This window comes from Podarcis vaucheri, assembly GCF_965113315.1.
Source record: "Podarcis vaucheri genome assembly, chromosome: 12".
Taxonomy (NCBI): Eukaryota; Metazoa; Chordata; class Lepidosauria; order Squamata; family Lacertidae; genus Podarcis; species Podarcis vaucheri.
The window spans coordinates 6,154,694-6,176,670 of NC_138750.1; the positions used below are offsets into that span (position 1 = coordinate 6,154,694).

A 21,977-nucleotide genomic window follows, 5' to 3' on the forward strand; every position below is an offset into this window, starting at 1 on the left:
TATATCTTTGTTAACTGCTTTGAGGTTTTATTGCAATCAAGTGGTAAGTGAAGCTTGTGGAACAAATAGTAAATATATGGATGTATAGTCGGCATCCGTCTGTCTTGAGAGTGCAGCTCTGGGCATGAAGTCAGACTGGGCTGCCCAGACGACAAGTGTCTCAGCCTCAGTGATGAGGTCCAAAGGGAAGCAGAGCAGGACGTTTGGCTCCAGCTTGGCTGCAGGAGTTGCCAGAAGGAGGCATACAAGGCGCCATCCAAGCCTCTTAGGGACTCCACTCTGGATTTATATAGTGTTTACTCCATGGGTAGGCAAACTAAGGCCTGGGGGCCGGATCCGGCCCAATCGCCTTTTCAATCCGGCCCACGGATGGTCTGGGAATCAGCGTGTTTTTACATGAGAAGAATGTGTCCTTTTATTTAAAATGAATCTCTGGGTTATTTGTGGGGCATAGGAATTCTTTCTCCCCCCCAAAAAAAAGTCCGGCCCCCCACAAGGTCTGAGGGACAGTGGACTGGTCCCCTGCTGAAAAAGTTTGCTGACCCCAGGTTTACTCCTTAGCCCTTTCTTCTTCTGAACCTCAAGGCAGTGGAGGTTTATGGTCAGACTTTTCTTTCTCTGAGATGGGCCCCCTTCTCAGGTTGATGAGCCCCACCTGCCTCTCACTTCCCTCTGCAGCATGTGCAGAAACCACCTTCTTGACTGTCGGGCCCACTATTGGGCTCGTCCACTCAGTCTGCCGGACACATGCAGGGGAAGGCCTTAACTCACTGAGGGCTTGAGACCCATCGGCTACCCTCACCTGGCTTAGCCGGCCACTTGGAGCCCTTCTCAAGGTGTAGCAGCTGGTGGGGTAGTACCCTTCCCCTAACACTCCATACACCCATGGATGTAGCACACATGGATTAATGCAGAGCCCATTGGGGTGCTTTTAAGATGCGTGTTGCCTAATCTGACCCCCCCCCCGCCCGCACTCTGCCTGCTTCTGTGCCTTGAATGCTCTTCTGCCCAGGCCCCCAAAGGCACAGCTTTGAATCCGGTGTGATGTAAAATCTCCCATGGGGAATAAAATGGTCCCCGAGTTAAATTTGGACTTCCCTTGGGTGCTAGCGCTGCCCTTGTCACCTGAACTCCCCACCTCACTGCAGCATGTTGTGGTGAAGGGGGGAGAACCAGGCCAGCCGTGCCCTTAGAAAGCAGTGGGAGAAGCCGGCTCCCGAGAAGAGCGGGCGTGCCAAAGCCTGCACAGATTCAAGGGTCCAAAAAGAGAGAGGGTGGAATTTAATCCAGCTCCACATATTTGTACATAATGAGAAATGCCGGAAGATAAGCACAAAGGTAAAGCGGGGGTGACGAGCCGTGCATTGCAGGTCCTTCTCTATCTGGAGAATCCCCACGAACTTTTTGGCTCGCTGTGTTTTTTTAACACCTACGATGGACCTTCCTTTCACATAAACGTGGGAGCCTCCTAACGCGGAAGGTCTGGAGGGTTTGTCCGCCTCTGGGTTGGGAAAGGGAAGGCGGCACCCCACCTCCCCGAGGGCACCCCGCTTCTCTGGCGCTTCCTCCCAGCCGGGGGAAAGGAAGGGGCGAGCGGGGGCCGCATGCCGCAGCCTGCCGGCCCCCCGGCATCTCCTCTCCCGGGCGGGCAGCTCGCCTGGGGCCTAAGCGCCGCGCGCGCCTTTCGGGGTCCCGCCGCCCGTCCCTGGTCTGGTTTGGGCGTCTGCATCCTCGGCCAGGCTGCTCCGCTCTGGCCGCCTTTAAGGCGGAGAGGCCCTCCCGTCGCCGAGGCTGAAGCGCCCCAGGATCCCCGGGGAAGGCCGGGCTCCCCTTTCTGGGCCAGCCCCGCTCCACGTGGAGAGGCGCGCGCGAAGAGAGGAAAGTTGCGCGAGCGGGCGCTCCAGCAGGATCGCAGGGTGTGCGCCTGCCTGTCTTTCTCCCGGCAGCTCGCCTCCCCCCAAGACCCAGAGGGGGCGGAGAAGGAGGAGAGAGGGAAGGAGAGGAGGGAGGGAGGCGGGCGAGCGGCGGAGGGCTGAGCCGGACAGCCCGGCAACATCTGCAAAACTTGGGCGAGAGGAGGGAGGAGGCAGCAGAGGAAGCGGCAGACTCGGGGCAACTTTTCGGAGCACGTGAGTTACGAGAGTTGCATGTTTCCCTTTCCCCTTCTTCTTCTTCTTCCCTGGACCGAGAGGCAGAGAAAGGAACGAGATCCGAGAAGGGGAAAGAAAGAAGAGGAAAACGCAGCCCCAGGGAAGGGGGGGGGGAGCAGGGGGAGGAGGAAGAAGGGGCAGCGGCCCAAGCGCGCTTTTGCCTCCCTTTGCGGGCAAGTTTGGGATTTGCGCATTGGCGGCGGACTGTCCTCCTTTTTTCGGGCTTGTTTCGGTTGTTGTTGTCGAACCGGGAGCAATGTCACTCCGGGCTCCTCCGTGAGTCAGAAGGGATCGGATTACGGCGGGGGGGGGGCGAGGAACCGCTGGAAGGTCTCGGCGGAGAAAGAGAACTAAGCGCGCGCCCAACGGGGAGGGCGAGCGCCGGGCGCGTCAAAGAGAAGGCAGACCTCTCCCCAGAGCCCCGCGCCCCCCCGCTCCTCCCCCTCCCCAGCCCGCCCGCCCGCCCGCCCCTCCAAAACAGAAGCCCAATGCCCTCATTCATCCTCGGGGAGCGGCGCTGCTAAGTTGGCCGCGGAGGAGCCGGCGAGGCCCCGATCTTCGCCCATGGGGAACTCGCGGGCTGCTCCCCACCCCGGCGGCAGGTAAGCCGTTCCCCCCGCGTGCTTTTCGGGCGGGTGGATGGAGGTGCGCGCGCGCGTGTAGAAAGAGGGAGAGGAGGGGAAAGTTCTTTGTTTAACTTGCAGCGCGCTGGCCGCGCGGAAAAGAAAGTTGGAGTGGGACTGGGAGGGAGGGAGGGAGAAGAGCTTCCCTTTTCTGCCCTCGATCCCTCCGGGTCCGGCGGGATGGAGAGTTCGGGGGCAAGTGGAGCTGGCCAGGCTGGCCAGGCAGGGCGCGCTTGCAGGGGCTTGTCCCGGAGCAAGCCCGGCTCGGCTCGGGCTGGCGGAGGCGCCAAAAGCGCGCGGCGCGTGGGCCTCTCTCCGCGCCCCCTTCTCGCTCGCCCCTTGACTCGGAGAGCCTTGGGAGGCTTCACGTCCCGCAGCTCCGTTGCACTGCTGCGCATTTTGCAGGCTCCCAGCAGCTGCTTGGCCTCTTCCAAGGGGCGGGAGGGAAAGAGAGAGAAAGAGAGCGAGCGGGGTGGAAATAGCGTTGACTTTCTTGCCAGCAGTTTCTGTGGTGGCTGGAAGTTTGCCACATCTGGAAGGGTGGAAGCAAGTGATCGGATGTGGTACTGTACACAACCTTCTGCTGTTATTTGTAGTGTCAGGAAGGGTGCCTTTTTAATCTCTTCTCTCTCTCTTTTTTGGAGTGATTCATTTGCTTGGAAGGTCCTGGGAAAAAGGGAGGGAGTGTTGAAGGAAGATGGGAGCGAAGCTTCCAGTTTTAGAAAAAGCTGAGAGTTAAAAGCGAAACTTTCAGAGTTTACTGTTGCAGAATGAGAGAAGGGACCGTGGCAACTAGAAGGTTGGTTAGCTGGTTTTGGCACAGAGGCTTGAATTTCCATTGTTAGCTGACACTTTTGTAATAATCTGGCAAGGTGCAACCCCCAAATGCTCCCTGGATCTGAATATTTTTCTGTTGTGCAGACTTCTCCTTTCCTTACATTTTGGCTGCTTCTGCCAAACTTCATTCTCTGGATGGTGAGGACTTCTTGACCGGACAGCTATATGAATCACACCCAGCAGTTAACTTTCTCAAACTTGGGAGAGGGCTAGAGGGAGCTTGGAAAAAGAGGCAGAGTAAATAGTGGCAGGCAAAGCAATTTGGATTAGACTCTTGGGCAAGTAAACACATCAAAGAGACCCTAAAAGGCTCCTGGAAAGTATCTGTATTGTTATGTCAGCGCAACCCTTCTTCTTTTGGGTTGTTCACAGTTGCAGCTTTTGTGATTGGGAGGGGAGCTGCCACTTGGGGTTTGCGGCTGCAAGCACCATGTGGGGAAAAGGGTTTACAAAGCTAACCCCCTACCCCAAATTATTTCAATCCTCTGGCGTGTCATGTTGATTCCATCCTTGGGGTCTGGTGTTTGTGGCCTTTTGCCAGTTTATATGTAGAGATATTTATGTAAAACATTTTCTTGCTGTTCTCTGCCAGCTGTTCCACATTTTCCAGCTGCCAGTTCAGTTTGAAATGATGGGCCATTTCCATCCCAGCCTAGCAGAGCCTTTTTAAGGCCAAGTTATAGGTGGCAAGTTAGCATGCAGGGGGCCTAAGAGAAGTCGGCATTAGCTAGCTGGGAAGCAGACGTTGTTAACTTGCTTCTTTTTGGAAGGAATTAAACTTTAAAAAAATAATAATCAGGCCTTTTCCGTTTTGATGTTTGAACCTGCAATTTTGGTTTTATTTGTATGGGTGACAGAAAAAAACTCATCTGTTCCCAGCTCTTTTGAATTTGTGGTTCTTATAATTATACCAGGGCATTCTGTGCCTTTCTCTGTGTCCATATGATTCCAAAATGGCAACACAAATACTTGGGTGCAAATGAACACTGAGAAACCAAGCTTGTGTTTGAGAGGAGTAGATGAGGAAGGAAAGAAGGGGTTGTCTTCTCTGTCTAGATTATACCCTAAAATTACTCATAAGTAGCCTTTAACTGTTCAGTGCATTTATGCAGTTGCATTCTCAATTTGGAATGGTGTGTTAGTGATCGATGCCTATAATTGTTTCCTTTAGGCTCTTTATTAAAAATTAATTGGGATCTGACAGTTTATTAATTGCATATCTCAAAGATTATTTTGAAAGAAGGATGCAGTGTTTAAAATGTAAAGAATTATGAAAATTTGAAATACTTCTGAGCACCTTATTGTAGCTGAGTTGAGGTTATCTGTTAAAAAAACACCTAACCATGAATGACTTCAACAGTGTAAACTGTATAAAGTATTTCAAGAATTTATTTACGAGATATTGCTTGCAACTTACTGGTGGATGACTTGTAGATGGTTATTTTTCTGCCTTATTAAAACAAACATTAAATTACATCAAATTGGCTGTAAGAGGCAGTTGGTTAGCTTTTGCTAGAACAAAACAGCTCCAATTCTCTGCATGTTTGCTCAGAAGCAGGTCCTACTGAGATCAATGGGACTATAGATGAAGCAAGTCTGTGTAGAAGAATGCAGTTCACTTGATTTCTTACACTGTGTTTGTAAGACACCCTTACTAGGAAATAAATTCCAATGAAATCAGTTAGATAGAATATACTTTGAAGCAATTATGTTTAGGATCAGGGTGCTGGAAATCAGGAAAGATGGAACGATGATGTAATGTAATTCTTCAAAGGAAAAAATCAAAGCTAGAGAGTCAGTACAGTAGCTGTATTTCAAGGGTGTATGTGTGCATGTGTTCATAATTTTACGTCGCATCACTGCTCATGTTCGTCAGCGAAACTTTGTTTGCTAAAGCTTTTCTCTGCATAGGAAATACTGAACCAAAAAAGACATTGCATATAATGTCTTGACTAAAAATGCAAAACTTGTACCCGACACCAAACAGAAGTTTGTAGAAAAGGCAAAGTCTTTTGAAATATAAGTGGTTTGTCGTTCGTTCCAGGCATCTTGCATTATTTTCATATGGTATTTTTCATTTGGGTGAGATATATTTGGACAGAGACAACATTTTCTATATGCAAAATGTTGAACACTAGTTCTGCTGCAAACACAACAACCAGAGCACTTGCATTTAAAGTTTAAAAGTTTAAAATTCATGTGGGGAGTGGTCCAGCTTTGTCCTATAGAAGGCAGTAACTAGTTTTCATTGATTTCAATGGAGTAAGGGTGACTTTCTTTGCTGTAATTATTAATTACCTTTTATAGGACTTTTAAGAGTACTAAAGTCATCTCTTTCTTACTTGCAATCATTTGTAATTACCAGCATGCATCACTGTCCTGTTTTACGCTTTGCAAAGGTGTTTATTTGATGTTTAAAGGCATTTTAGAAAACTTTCCTGCAATTTCCCTTCAGAGTAAAGCATCTGATGCTTATTAAAGTGGGAAGGGGGAGGCCAGAGAGTTATGAAAGGAAACGGTTTAATGGCCATTGTTGCCTGCACTCCAGCGTGAGGAGACAGTAATGTACTAAGAAGAAGCAGACTCTGAGCAAGAGTGAATCAATGAGTCATGAAATCCTCAGGAAGACCTTAGTAATGGAATGTTAATGCTTTTAGACTATAGCAGATTATCCCAAAAGTCAGAGTTTTCTACTATATATGCAATTGTGGTAAATCCCCTAAACTAAAGAAATACTTTGAAGAAGGCATTCCTAAGACTGGTCCTCATATTCTTCAGTTTATTTGATTTTATTCTTTTTAAGAAGTCAAGACATATTTCATTTGATCAGTTTGCAGTAAGGAAGTGAGATGCTAAATTCACTCAATAAACCTTTTGTTCTTGTTTTACAAAAGGCTCAGCTCTAATAATTATTTCAAAGAGCCTTTTAATCAGTATTTCCAAAACATACACCTTCAACCTTCCTTTGCTCTCCCTGTTCTGTCGCTTGTCTACATTGGAATTGATTTGTTCCAGCTTAAAAAAATAAAATAAAGGGAGATGGAATAAACAAAAAACAAAAAAAAAAAACACGGGGGCATGCTGTAAAACTTTTTTTTCAAGTTTTCTCTGTGTATTTTCCCATCTTTACTTTTATTTGATAGGTCTGTGAAATAGAGCTGTAGACTGGCAAAGACTTTAAATGAAATTTCACACTTTGATGATTTTTTTTTCAACTTTGATATATTGACAGCAAAAGGAGCTGCAAAGCTTTTATATAACTTGAGCAGTAACGCCAAGCAGCAGTCAAACGTCTCTCTGCATTTGTGTTTAACTGCAGAAGAAAAACATGTCCATGGGCAGTTGAGGTTCTTATCAACTCCCTAATCCCAGATCCCAGCAAACCTTGAGGGCATGCCTCAGATCTTGCTGAAATCATTGTAGACTCTCTCACAGTTTGCAGATTAAATATGCTATGTGTTCCTGGCTCCAACAACAGTTTTATGAGCTTACTAAGCTTCCTGTTTTAAGATCTCATTTTTCTGAAGTTTTTAGGAGCTGCTAAAGGCAATGCTGTCTGGGCTAAGTAAGTGGCTCTTGTTAATTTAGAGACACTTCAGATATTTTATTCTGTCTGTAAAAATAGCCCAAATTGTTATTTTTAAATTGGAAGGCTATTTACATTGAAGGAGCAGCAACAAAAAAGCATTCTTTCTAAAGGGAGATGCTGCTGTCCTCCGGCGTGTCGGGGGAGGGCACAACGTTGTAAAGTTTTACATGGAACTTGATTTATTTGTTAATGGTGATTGGTCTGTCGAAAAATTAGACTTCTGTTGGAATTTCAGCGGTTAGGCAAAATCTCAATATCTTTGTTCCTTACTGGTTGTTTGATGGGTCCTGAGAAATTTGTACATCTTCTCCCCCTTGCCAAAAAGACTGCTCTACCATTGCAGGCAATGCCCCCCCCCCACCGAAATTGTAATAATTCACATAGTTTGAAACCAAGGATATTTTTCCTATTCCTACATCGGGAAAGATCAATTTTGTCTGTTCCTTTCATCCTAAATCTTTTGTTTCCCCATAGCTGATGAACAGTTAACTCCCAAGTTTCATTCCCTGTTGTAATCATGTTTATGTATTTAGCGTAAGAGTGGCTTGTTAAAAGAAGGAAAATACCTATATCATTGTTCAACAACATGTGTCAAGTTATTCCCAAGGGAAGTTGAGCCAATTTTGTGCTTAAAGGTTATTCAGTGAATGAAATTGTGAAAGCCCATTTGTCAAGGTACTGCGTGGTTTCTCTTAGTTTTCAACCCCCAAATTCATTGTCTTCCTGGCCCAGTCATTAGTCATCAGTGTATTAGCAATGCCTTCAGGCAATGCTGCCCAGCAGTACTTCTTCACACTACTCTAGCTCTCAAAGTGCACTCTGCCGACTTGCAGAATTACTGCACTGATTTCCACTTGGCTAGGTTTTGAGGTAAGTCCCCTCCCTGCCTCCTCCTCGCTCTCTAAGCCCCTGCTTTCTTTCAGAGTCTCGCTTTCTGCAGAGACTTGGAGGTGTGTGTAGATCTGGGAAGGGTGAGGATTTTTCTTAAGGACGTCGTTGTTATGGTATGAACAATACGTAACCATTACACTATTTTCAGACTGCAAGTAGATTGCTAAACTGAGGCTTTCTGTGTTCTCTCAAGAGTTTCATAATTGCTCAATACTATATTCCATTGTGAGCATTGTTTTAAGAATTAGTCTCAGTATTAAAATACAGTAATTGTTTTTAGCCTACATGCTTCTACATGCTTACTCAAAAGTAAGTTGAACTTGGTGCAGTAATAAGTCTTCTTAAGACCGCAGCCCTTCCATGCACTTGCTTGGAAGTACGTGCCATTTCTGTGATGTAAATTGCTTGGGTTTATTCTGCACTCCTAGGCACCCTTCCTAACTTAATCAGTAATTAACTTGGCCATGTAGGATGGTGTGGCTTGACCTTTTCAAATGTGTAAGGTTTTTCACAAATGTGCATTCTTGGAAGGCGAAGATGGAATTTTGTGATTCTTGGGGAGCGGATTCAAAAGTACCTTCTGTTGCAGCAAAACAGAGCTGCTTCCTAGTCCCTTCTCCCCTTGCATTGCAGGAAGGGGGGGGAAGGTAAAATGTTCTGATACCTGTTTTACAACAAGACGCAAGTGCAAAGCCTGAAATGAAGTTTAAAAGTTGGAAGGAAGGGCTTTATAAAGTGTGCATATTTACAATTGGAGTTCTTCTTGGGGCATGAAGCTTGTCATTCCTTTTACTGGAAAGGTGAAACATCTGGCTTTGCTTAGAAGGTGAAAGACAGAATTCCTGGAGTTGAACCCCACGACTCTTAACAAGATCTTCCGAGAAGCCTTTGCTTAACATCTTGATTGGTAAAAGGTGGGGTGCTGGGGCCTGTTATTTAAATGACCCAAATTGAAACGATAAGTGCTCATGCATATAGTATTAAAATTGCCCCTGAATGCCAGAGACTACTTTTTGTGGCTATATTCTTCATTCAGCTCCATTGCACGACGCTGATAGATTTAAATTTCATTGCAATTGGGATTGATGCCATAAAACAATACATCATTGAGAATGGAAAACAAGCCACGATAAAGTCCTTGTGCCATTGGGATTCAGCAGTTGGCAGCATAGGAAAAGGGAGTATCTGTGCCAACCTACAGCTGTAGTGTTGTTGTTGTTGTTGTTTGAACAGGTGAAAGCAAGACACAAAGCAAAAAAGGGAGAAAACCCCCCAACACTGCTGGTATTGTGTTTTATTTATTGTTGTGGGGCAGGGAGAGCCCCAAAGGACCTCTATCACTGTCACCTCTTTTCACCAAAAAACCTCACCGCAAGCATTCCCATTGCTTATAACAATATCAGTTGAAGAAGTCTTCAGACTTGCTATGATCACAGCAAGATACGCTGATTGTCCTCTTCTGGGGCATATTCTCATGCTTCTGAGTGACCAGTAGAATAAAAGGCATGCGTCTTCAAAGGGTTTCTGCATGTGCTTATGTTACACAGGGGAATGTGAACGGTGACCTGGAATAAAAAATGTACTTCATCCACGCTTTTTCCTCCCGAAATATAGGGTGCATCTTTTCCTCCCTACATAAATTCTTATGGCAAATTCTCTCTCCTCTCCCCTTCCTCTCTCCTAATGGAATTCGTGAATATACCACAGTATAGCAAAACAGCAGAGCTTTGGACTAGTTTGTCTGGATTCTTCAGTAAACTTGCAATGATTTAGAAGGTGCAAAAACAGTTTTCTGTAGTTGTCAGGTACACTGTGCTATCAGTGCCAAATACAATTTACGAGATCAGACAGGTCTTCCCTCCCCACTCTGCCTTCTCCCCCCAACTTTGATTAGATACAAGATTTATGAATTTATGGGACATTGTTTGTTGCTCTCTTTTACTTGAAGGAGATACACAATTGGAAGAAGTAATTCAAAAGGAATCCAAAGGCTTCAAGAATTGTAGAGTTGGAAGGGCTTCCAGTGGTCCTACACAGTCCATCACAGTGTAGGGATCCCCATCCAACCTCTGCTTAAAAACCTCCAGTGAAGGAGAGTCCACTACCACTAGGCTGGTTTTGTTTTGCAGTTCTATGTAATTCTGTGAGATTCTCATTGCCTTCCCCTGTACTTGCAGAAGAATGCAGATCACACAACCTTACAAGCTTGCATTTTGCATGTTGGCAAGTTGCTAGTGATTTCAGTGGCATGTACACAATATATCAGGATGCTGAGTACTTAAACAGTTGTTGAATTTCTACTTGCAGCAGGAATTGCGGAACCGAGTCTCAAATGAGAATCTGCAATAGAGTACTTTTTTATTTTAGTGCTGAGTTTCAGCTCTTGAAATAATAAATTAAAGTTCCTATTAAGTATTTGGCTCTGTCTCTTTTTATTCTGGTGCTGTGGAAGTAGAGTGCATGTGATCTATGAGCAAATGCAGAAGCACCGAGTAGACTATAAAACCAGATGAAGAGACTTTCCTAGAAGCAGATGCTGCTCTGAGTTGAGTTTCATTTGTTAGGAGCTACGCTAGGCTCATAGACAGCCTCTTGAAAGCTTGCCTACGGTACTTTCTGCCACCAGACAACTAAGCAGGGAAGGTCACTCACTATCTTAAACTTACATAGCTATGTATGAGTAGGCAGGCTAGTAAAAAAATGTATGACAAACTTTTAGGGGCTTATTTGCAAAATGGAATTGGAGCATTAGATCATTTTAATTTGGTCAGCTTGGCCAGTTTGTTTATTATTTATACAGTGGTGCCTCTGGTTACATACTTAATTCATTCCAGAGGTCCGTACTTAACCTGAAACTGTTCTTAACCTGAGGTGCCACTTTAGCTAATGGGGCCTTGTGCTGTCACTGTGCCGCCGGCGCATGGTTTATGTTCTCATCCTGAGGTAAAGTTCTTAACCTGAGGTACTACTCATTAGCGGAGTTTGTAACCCGAGGTGTTTGTAACCTGAGGTACCACTGTACTTTTATACTGGGGTGGTCCATCTTTTTGCGGCCTTTGGGCACATTTGCAAATGGGAGAAGCTGTTGTGGACACCTCACACCCACACACCTCACACCCACACCCACACACTCACACTCACCTTTGTGCTGGCTGCTCCCAGACTCTGGAACTCGCTCCCCGGAGAAGCCAGACTGGCTCCCTCCTCCTTGTCTTTTCACGGAAGACGTTCTTCTTCCAACTGGCTTTGGCACCTGACTGCTTTTCATGAGAGAGCAGGTGCTGTGCTGTTTTCCTGTGATTATCTGTATGCTTTTAATAGAGCTTTTATATTTATATACAGGCACCTCACTTATGTGAGGGTTATGTTCCTGACCCTCATGAAATCACGTAAACAGGGAGTGCCTCATAAGCACCTTTAAACATCCTCTCTGCTGCCCTCTCTCCAGACCAAAAATACCTTATCCGAACATATCCATAACTAGAATTAAAACTCTGGGGTGTGTGTATGTCTCCTCGCAAGTCACAAGGACTTTCCAGCTCTTTATTTATTTCCTGGTGCCACACATATATGCAGTTGCGTGCAAGTCAATCACACTTAAGTGTGTGTGTGTGTGTGTGTGTGTGTGTGTGCGGAGGGAAACGCTTGTATAGCTTTAATTCTGTTAATGTTTAATTGTTTTTTATTGATTGTTTCCTCCCTCTGTGCTTTTAGCTGTTCCTATTTTACCTGTAAGCCACATTAAGTTAAGCTGCAATAGAAAGCTTTCCAGTCTGATTTCAGAGGGAGAGGGTGACGCTTTTGGCCCTGTATGGGGGGCGTAGAGGCGCCCACAGGTGCCGCGTTGGCAACCTTTGTCTTACACTGCCTGTCCCGCTCTCTTCTCTAGGAGCCTCTGGCCCAGCGCTAGTCGCAAATAGTTCCAGGTGTGCAGCAGGTGAAAACGTGGCTGCAAAGGACAAACCAGGAGCTGAAAGGGCATTCCCGATTCTTCCCTGGCAAATGGGGACTGCTGACAGGGCCGATCAGCTGGTGGCACCATCTTTTTTGAAGTGGCCCTTTCAGCACCAATAAAAGCGTGAGGAGGAGGATGGTTTTTCCTTGTTTTGTTTCCCAGCACCTGTTAAAAGTTACTCTGCCTCTGCATGTGGAAGTCCCTACTAATAGCCATTGGTAGGTCTATGTTAATGAATTTGGCCATCTCTGCATGTTGGTGTAGTGAAATCTAAGTTGTGTGAAGAACTATTGCATTCTTTATTGTCAGCTTTCATTGCATGCCTCCTCCCCCCTTGCTCTGGTATCATGAAAGATGGATAAAGTGGTTGCTGTATTTATTTATTATTGCCATACCATTTGTAGTTTTATGAGCCTCTCATGTCTTCCCCATGGCTACCTTTTTATTTCCTTGTTAAATTCCCAAATGCTTCAGCTTTTGTAGCCTTTACCGCCTCTTTTCCTGCTTTTTAAAAATCATTTATACCACTATTTTGATGTCTGTGGGATACTGTTTAATAAAAACTTGTGAGATGGCACAGGATGGAATTTGGTCCATAGAAGTTTCCTGGAATCCAGACGTGATTCCATCTAATGAAGTCTTCTAAAACTTTTCTGTCATGACTAACTGAGGAATGTCTCACTTCTCCATCTTCTGAAGAGATGAATTATACTGAAAGAATTCCAGCAAATTATACCCAATTTTTAGAATGAACAATTAACAGCCAAGTTAAAATACTCTATTCCCCAAAAGAAATAGAATGAGAAGCACTGGGTATGTACTTTAATTGTAAGAAAATCTAGATTATTAATATCAGGGGCAATCCCATCTGTGGTAGTTCAGATTTATGGGATAGGATACAAATTAGGGAGAATTTCTGTGTGTTTGTGTGAATCTTCATCTGTTTGTTGTCTGGTTCAGAGAGATATACAGGACTCTAAAATGCTTTCATCTAGCAATTAATTGCAGCTGGAAGGAGTAGTGCATAACACTCTGTAATCCTAATATCACTCCCAGTTACCCTGTGAGGTAAGTCGTTGTTATTCCCATAACACTGATAGAACCTGGAAGGTGATGATTTAACAGGGGTACCCAGTTAATTCGTGTCTGAACAGGGATTTGAACCTTTTTTCTTTTCTTTTTTCTTTTTAAAAGGCTTTGAGGGCCACTTCACACATTACATGGAGATGAGGTCAGGTCAACAGGGACCCACAGCTTGTTGCTGCTGAGCACAGGGCCTTTGCATTTTCATGCCTTATATCAACAGTGGGCCATCTACCAGCTTGCACATCTAATTTGTTTTTTACGAGAATCTGAGGTACACCAGTTAGAGCCTGGTGCAAAGGACTTACACATCAAAATAAGGAATTATGAGACCCAAATTTATTCTGAGTTGCAGAACTGAACAGAACTCACAATTCTTCCACTCATAAATCCATTCCTGGTTACTCTTCTCTTTCTTCATTTCAGCAGGAGGGGAGTCATTATGTTGTTGCTATTGTTAAACAATTTGAAGTAAGAAAATACTTGCAAATCACCCAGAGATCTAGCAGTAGATACAGCTCTATCTTCTGCCTGCCTGTGCTTTAGAATACAATGTGTATTTAGAAGACAGCACGTTATTCCTGATTCTTCTGCGGGGAGTGCTTTGAGGTGCTTCCTATGCAGAAATGTATTTGAAGAATGCTGCATTGGAAATGGAAGTTTGTGGAAAATATTTCTTGTCTGAAGTCAAGAAAAGAGTTGTTATTCTTGTGAGGAAAAATGCATTATCTCTAGTTTTCACTCAAAAAAATTGTTGTGCAGCAGAGTGGGGGTACCTATATTATGAAGGATGGGAGTTTTTAGCTGAAATGCAATGTTCCTCTTCAGTGTGCTTGGGGGGGGGACTTAAAGTTCAGTGGTAGAACATGCTCTAGTCATTCATTCACTGCATTTGCAGCCCTTTCTTACCCTGAGGAGCTCAGGGTGGCATATGCGGTTCCTTGCCCCCTTTTATCTTCACAAGAACTCGTTCTAGTAGATTTGGCTGAGAAGTAGGGACTGGCGCAGGGTCACCCAATGAGAATAATTAGTGGGCTGTGATTTGAACCCTGGTCTCCTTGATCTTCCTCAAGCCTGGCTCTCTTCAGAAGCTTCTAGGTTCAATCCATAGCATCGCCAGTTGAAGGATCTCAGGCTGCAAGACTGGAATCTGCACGAAACCTTGGCGAGGCACTGCATATAGGGCTAGGTGGAGCACTAGCTTGACTTGGCATACAGCAGCTTCACCCGCTGCTTTCTCCAGGGTAAGGAGCTGTTCATTGGTTTGGTTTGCACATCATGCTAATCGCAACAATGTCTTTGTGCAAATTTGTGAGCCCATGGCTGTTTTGCTCCTTTCCGTTTGTTCCACTGCTGTGCTGAGCTAAGCCATAGTTTGGCTTGGCAAGTTGCCTGACCTTGGGCTCATGGTTTAGCTCTCCCAGAAAAACCATGAGCTGTAAACCTTAGGGCATACTTTGGTTGCAGCTCGTGGTTATTCTCCAGAGCGTTAAACCATGAGCTCAGGTTTGGAAGTCTTGCTAAGTCAAGCCGCAGCTTGGCTCAGCAGAATGACTGGGAGCAGCAAAGCAGCTGCAATCTCTCCTGAAGCACGCATCTTTGCACCACAAGCCGTGCTTTGATGTAGCCTGTCATGCAGGCCAGGCCATTGTGCCAGTCACTTTTTCCTTTTCATATCCAGTTTAGCTTTCTCTTGGGATAAAATAGACAATCTTCCATCTCTGTTCTCTTTGTGCCCTGTTTCCTTCTGTGCTGCTCCCTCCTGCATTCAGCACCCTACTTTTGTTGTATGCATTGCAGCACACACATACTGGCCTCATGGGGATAGTGCGACATTTTGAAAAAACCCAAATTGCTAAGGAAAGTTTCTCTCTCTAAGTGGAATGTATTTGTTGATAAAGCTTGCTGTTTTCACCTAATAAATGGAGTTAAAAATCTTTGTGGTGTCTGTGACACATTTTTATTTGCAGGCATGGGAAGCTTTGTCCCGGAGTGATAAGTTGTGACCAGCACATAGCAGAGGACTTTCAGTGTCTTTAAAATTGTGCCATAGTTTATAGACCATCCTCTGCTTCTCAGAAATGTCACTGTGGATCTGCAGAAATTATTGTTAAATGTTTTTGAGGGCTTTGGGTTTTAAACATGCCCAGCGCAAGCTTGTATGAATCTAAATAAAATAGCACTTGTTTTAAATTGTCTTGTGTGCATTCTGAATGGATCTGATAACGACGGAGCTTTCTTTATTCTTAAATATTCCCAAGGAATGGAGTAGCAAATTTTGATACAACTGATAAAGGACGCTTTATGCTTGAAAGAAGCTGTAATTTTCTGATTGTTCTACATGCTACCCCTTGTGTCTTTTCACTTTTACATGGTTTTGCTCTGTTGAGACAGATCCCTGAAGATTGCCTCCACTAGCATAGATCAAAGTGGTGCATATGAACACCCCAAATACCCAGAGTCATTTCTGAAAAAATTAAACATCCTGTCTTTGCTTGCACACTGATCAGGGCACTCTAGATGCTGATAGCAATCAGCATAAACTTTCCCTACTGCTGATGTAATGATGATGAATGCGGCAGCACTGTTGCTTCAGACAGCTCTTCTCAGTGGATGCAAACCATTTGTTAATGAATGAAATACAATTCCAAAGGCATCAAATGGAAACGGAGATCGGAATTTGAAAGAAGGCGATCGGTTAAAAGGGCAAAGACAATAAACCAACAGATGCAGAAAAGTGTGCTTCAAAAGAATTTTGTAATGCCCTTCTTACTTTAGAAACCTTGTAGGGTCAGTGAAGGGGATGGATTTCATCTAAGCTCAGAGGCTGGCCAGGTGGCTTGCATTTTTCTGCACTCCTGAAATTTGCCAACTTGTGAATGCTTCAGGCCAAGACCATTCTTACTGGTCCAAGCAGCTGATGGAGAATGTATGGTCCACATGGCTTATTTCTCACAAGAACTGTTGAGGTGTCATAAGAAAAAAGATACTTGCCCCCCTGTTTGTGCACCATAGCAGGTGCATTAGAATCCATGGATGAGCACTCACTAGCCATTTGAACTTACATAACATGGAGTTTTTTCTCTCTTTTTGCCTGAAAATGTCTCTGTACACAGTACTAAGAAGTTCTGAAATGAAATCACATTTTGTGCTTCTGGGGTTGCATACAAAAGGAACACTTGCACATATCCCCAATGGTAACAATCCCTCATTCCTGGTGTGGTCACAGCATTTTGCCAAGACAGAAAGCCGTCACTTGTTTCTGAAAGTGCAAAAGGAGGAAGAGTGGGCATGGCTCCTTGGCAGCTTTCTTCTGCATTTCTGAACACACACAATTCATGCTTTAATTACCCACGTGCATTGTTTTTTATTTAACAAAATTTATATACCACTTGCTAGTAGTAAAAGCTCTTAAGCGGTTTACAAAAATATTAAAATTATAACTAAAACAGATGGCAATTAAAAACACTCAGCATTCATTAAAATCAACAGTAACTAAGATTTTAATATATTAGCATCCATGTGTCTGGATAGGCTTGCCCTAAGCAGAAATCTTTTCAGTGGGTGCCAAAAAGAGCCGACCGACAGGGAGTTCCAATGTGTAGGGGCTGCCGCACTAAGATCATTTTCTTACATCTGTGGCCTGAGTAGTATGTGGCACCTCAGACGGTGCCAGTTTTGCAGATTGAAGTGGTTGAGTGGGCACACATGGGGTAAAGTGATCCTGCAAGTAAACCCACCCCAAGCTATATACCAGTAGTCCCACCCCAGACATCACATCTTCTCTTTCAAGGGAAGTGCAGTGCTGTCTAGAGCAGGCATTGGACCAGTTTAAAGGCCATGGGAACCACTGATCCACAGGGTCTCGGTCTTGACAGGATTCAAGCTTATTTTCCCTCATCTATCCCAACTCTTCATCCAGACACTGGTCCAGGCCCCAGTTGGCCTTTCCCGGTTTAGATGTTATGGAGAAACAGAGTTAAGTGTCATCCGTGTACTGGTGGCACTTTGTCCCCAGACTCCTAGTGTCTGCTCCTCATGGCTTCAAATAGATGTTAAATAGCATTAGGGATATAGCAGTGCTCCACAGCACTGCTTAGCTTAACTGCCAGGGGATTGAAAAGCACTCTCCCAATGGTACTTTCTGGACTCGGTCTCATAGGGAGGACCAGAACCACTGTAGCAGAGTGCCAATTCCCATTCAGTTTGTCCTGGAGGATACCGTGGTCAGTGGTATTGAAAGGTGTAGAGAGAGCAAGAACGCACTGCCACGGTCCTTCTCGATGTAAAGAGCACCCATCTGGTCAACCAGGGGCGACTCAGTTCCATGGGCAGGACTGAACCCCAGTTGGAATGGATTTAAATAATCAGAGTCGTCTAAGAACGCTTGCAGCTGCCCCACCACATCTGGCTACCATATTCCCCCCAATTTGCAAGTGGTTAGTAGTTACTCCTGTCCCAGCAGTCCAGGACTGCTTTCTTTAGGAGTGATCTCACCACCTCCTCATGCAAGGAAGTCTTAGACTTTCTCTGGGCCCAGTCACTCAACCCCCCCCCCCCCGCCTGATGCAATAAGCCACACGGGACAGGGAGCAAGAGGGCATGTGGTCGGGTGTATAGGTCCCAGTAGCTTGCCACACCACCCCTTTCATGTAGGTTGGAGCTAGGGAGGAGGGCAGTAGCTTGCCCCATTGCTGCACTTGGAGAAGCGCTGAAGCTCAGGGATACCACGCACATTCTCCATAGGAGAGGGTCAGAGTCAGCGATGGCCACCTTAAGCCAAAATTTGTGGATCCCTGAAAGTACAATTTATAGACGCGTGCAGAATGAAATGCCTTAGCTGAATTGTAATACACAGATGTAACAAGTAGTATTTTTTGCATTATTTATTATTTTTGTATCCATTCAAATGAGTCACCCATTTTCCTTTTTTCAGAGATCGTGGTCTGACAACTTGCCTGTATCATCATTCCAGTAACCACAAAGTGGTGCAAGCTTGCATGTTGGCGCTTTGAGAAGCAGAGGTGCACCTGCAGGCAGGTTGCTGGCCTGAGAGGGATTAGCTTGAAAGTGGGGCTCAGATTAATTTGCTGAATGGGCTCAAGCCTGCGGGAAAATCGCAAAAGAATCAGGCATGGTTGAATGGGAAAAGACCATGACTGTTTGCTTTCACAGAGGAATGTTTATCCCTCTGTTTTACCTATGAAAGTTCAGGGTTGTGGGTTTTTCTCCTGGCTGCCATCATTCTCATGCATATGTAGGCAAGGGACAGTAACTTAAAATCCGAGCGCCCCAGTCTTTGAAATAACGGTTCAGATTCAATTCTCAATAAACTCTCAACAGAATGCCCCCCCAGCTGTTCTCTGTTTTTTCTTCCCCTCTGTATCTTCGTTTTATTTTTTGCTTTTATTCTCATTTATTACACAAATCATTTTTATTGTATTTTATATGTGCTTGTGTTGATAATTTTGTTTAAAAATCTAAAAATAATAATAAAAGCAAGGTTAACTCTGAAAGATGAACGTGTGGCATTGAAAGAAGGAAAGAAGTACCAGGGAGGTACTGATTCGAAATTTCAAATGTAAAGAGAAGCAATGTCATCTTCCTTCCCACCATCATTCTGCAAAATCTGATAGATTATGTGTTTTGGGGGGGGTAATACCTTTGCTTTTGGTTCCTTAATTGTTATGTAAATAATCGTTACTTCAGCAGCCTTGAAAAACAGATAGACTTACTGCTACTGTGATTTAAGAGGATGATTGTTCAGATATCTATTATCCTGATACGTATGTGTTCCAATCATTCCTGCTTTTCTGGTATCATCATTGTCTCTGTATTTACCCTATTTTGTCTTTTAGGAAGGCTTTTGGATGCCTTGTCATTTTTTGGTTAGTGTGAGTTGCTAAATATTTGCCATTCTTCACATTCTGCCCCTTGACTTGGGTCTTTGGAAGTGAACACTGAGCTTTGGGATAGTAGATGCTTCTTGTTGGTACTGTACTTGCATGCAAATACATGCAAATCAGCACTAAAACACCATGCAGAGGAAAGTCTGCCATTTCACATGCTGGATTTGGAGAAGTTGGTCTTGACAACACAGCATTATAGAATAGTTGTCCAGTATGCCATTACTGAAAAGAATAGATTCCCTGTTTGCGTTTAAATTGGTGCAGGATGAGTTTCTGGACAATAATACAACAGGTTTTTCAGATCCTTCTAGCAATCTGGATCAGGGTTAGGGCATTGTTCATTGGTGTGAGAACTGAGATGCTGAAATATATTAAAGTGCCTCTCTTTTTAATGGTGGCTGTTTACTTGGGTTCAGGGTAAGAGTAGCTATGGATAAGGTAAGATCTATCGTGTTCCTTCACTGAGCAGTTTCTGACATTCTTGCTTTGGGATATACATTTTTTACTTCCAGGGCAGAATACTTCATGAGTTGCTCCTTGGGTGTGTTCACACTCAGTTGTATCTGGGGAATGTCAAGAGTTTTCTGTAGCCCTTTTTTTTTTGTTTTTTTGGAGGGAGACGACAGCTTCCATGGCAGGTAATAATATCCTTTGAGAGCTCATCAAAGAGAGGACTTTGAACAGGTCTCCCAGGGACTGGAGGGTGTGTGTATTAAAGGGCTTTAACGAAACAAAACACCCCTACATTGCTCCCTATCCTGCTGCCCCATGGATCTTTTTTGCTCCTTTAAAATTTTGCATTCATTTAAACATTTTGAATTCTTTGAAATCTAGACGTGATGATCAGAATGTATTTAGCAAATCAAGTAGCTTCATCACACCTTTTCATAATGAAATTGAGCATGGAATTTGAAATTCTTTTGGGGAGTATTATTTGAGCACAAGGATCCCAAGCCGCTTCGCCGCCTCTCCCTCCACCCCCCGTGGAGCTCTGGAGTGGTCAGAGAACACCTCCCCGCCATTTACCTGGGTTAACAAGGCAGCACGGAAGCTCTGGATGAAGGAGAGGGGCTTGGAGGAGGCATTGCCTGGGCTTGCCAGTTATTTTAAGGGGCTACAAAATATGCAGCAGGGCCAAGAAACCTGGTTAGAAACTGAGTGGTTCTAAACAAATGCAAATAAAACAAAGCAAAAGGGGAGGATGACACTAAAGCATTGCTAAGGCAGTGGACAAAATGCTCTTATCCTTTGCCTATGTGTCTGCAGTGTGGTTCAAACCACAGCTATTCCTGTGAAGCTGAGGTGGGTCATGTAGGCCCCTAGTAAGTAATATTGTGGTAGTGAAAACCAAGTATACTGTGTGAGATATTATAAACTGACGTTAAAATCTAAAACCTAGCTAAAAGTAGCCTTAATGTGTTTTAAAGTGCTGGCGGTGCAGCAACAAAACTGCTAGCACATTTGCAAAGCTAAGCAGGGTCTGGTATGGTTTCAAATTGGATGGGTGACGGCATTTTGAGATTCCCGCATTGCAGGGGGTTGGACTAGATAAGCCTCAGGGCACCTTCCAAACTCTATGATTCTGTGTTTTGACTACCCAAACAATTTTAATGGAATGAAAATTTAATAGGTTTTAAATGAGCAAACTGTCCAAAAGTTCATTGATAATACCAATGCCTTTTTTTGCTCATTGGCAGAGATCCTGGATGCCTGAAATGGAGTTATTTTTGTTGAGTGACTGAATAAACATGGTATACATGGTATCCCATGTGTCTAAATATCAAGACTAAAAATTCAGGGAAGCAGATTCGTGTATTTCAAGGCATTGTCATCTTATTTCATCCGTGAGAATATGTAACCTCTGAAATGGCAACTTAGTTAAAAGGTTGTAAAATTTAAGGTATATGTGGAACTGGGGAATTTTTTTGAAATTGACAAAATCTGGTGCCTTATGGAAAAATTTTCTTACTAAAATAAATGAGTGATTCATAGTTGGGAGATGTAGTGAGACCAGTCATGTGATTCATGTTTTGCAGGACTGTACAGTCTACGACTGTATGATTTATGATTACAAACACACAAATATAAAACCAACTCAATGGGAGACAAGCTTTGTATGTGCAGACTTCTGTTCATATGGGTGGTTTTTCGAAATGTTCAAACTCTCACCTATATTCTGAAATGGTTATTGCCTAGCAAATGGAGTTGTAGCCCAAAGCCTCTGGTGAGCACCAGCCTGATGACGGCTACTCTCTTAGGCAAGTTGAAAGAACTCATAAAATAAAGTGGGTGAGAGTTTCCAACGGTAGACTTCACACTGCTTAACAGTAGTGTACACAATTCATTCGAACTGTCTCATGCAATCAAACAGGTGACATTAGACTGGACAAACTTTGAAAATTGAAGTTTCCTTTTAAGGGGAAGTTAGGTGAGCTGTTTTACAAAGTAAACTTTTGGATTTCTTGATCCTCAAGCTACTTGCAGCTGAGCATTCCCAGTTAAAGAGCTGGGTGATTTGATGGCAAACTTTTGTCTATAACTGGCCATTGTCAGAAAATATGTGTTGTGAATGTGCTGCAGCATAGCTGTTGGTCGCATCTTTGAATGTGGAAATGGTGAGATAGGAATTGGAGGGTGTGCCTACATTTTCATTATCCCAGCCAAAGAAGCCTAGAAATTGTTCTATAAAATAAACAGAATTGTAAAACAAAAATAAAATAAATAAAGCCTCAAAATGCTGCTGTTTCCATGGTTCTTTGGAGAAAGGTGTGAAAGTTAAATCAGTTTTAGAGTGGTTTTTAACCACTGTGGATGCGTGCAGTACAGTTGGTGTGATCCTGTGAACCCATTTGGCAAAGCTCTTGGTGCCACCTTTGTCTTTCAGGTGCCTCAGAGATAACCCTCAATATTCTCACATTATGTAGATGCTTTGTGCGTGCA

General features: G+C 44.2%; 1 protein-coding gene across 4 annotated transcripts in view; it reads left to right on the plus strand.

The window, feature by feature from the left end:
• The first annotated feature begins 2,021 nt into the window (after positions 1-2,021).
• GLI3 (GLI family zinc finger 3) overlaps positions 2,022-21,977 on the plus strand; it is a 235,289-nt gene continuing 215,333 nt past the window's right edge. For 2 of the 4 annotated variants that reach the window (XM_082192711.1, XM_082192714.1), the window contains exon 1: positions 2,022-2,129. The gene's annotated coding sequence lies outside the window, so the exon portion shown is untranslated. Of the gene's footprint in view, positions 2,130-2,404; positions 2,427-3,552; positions 3,573-21,977 lie in introns of those variants that run through there. The other 2 variants (XM_082192712.1, XM_082192713.1) reach the window with 2 other exon arrangements.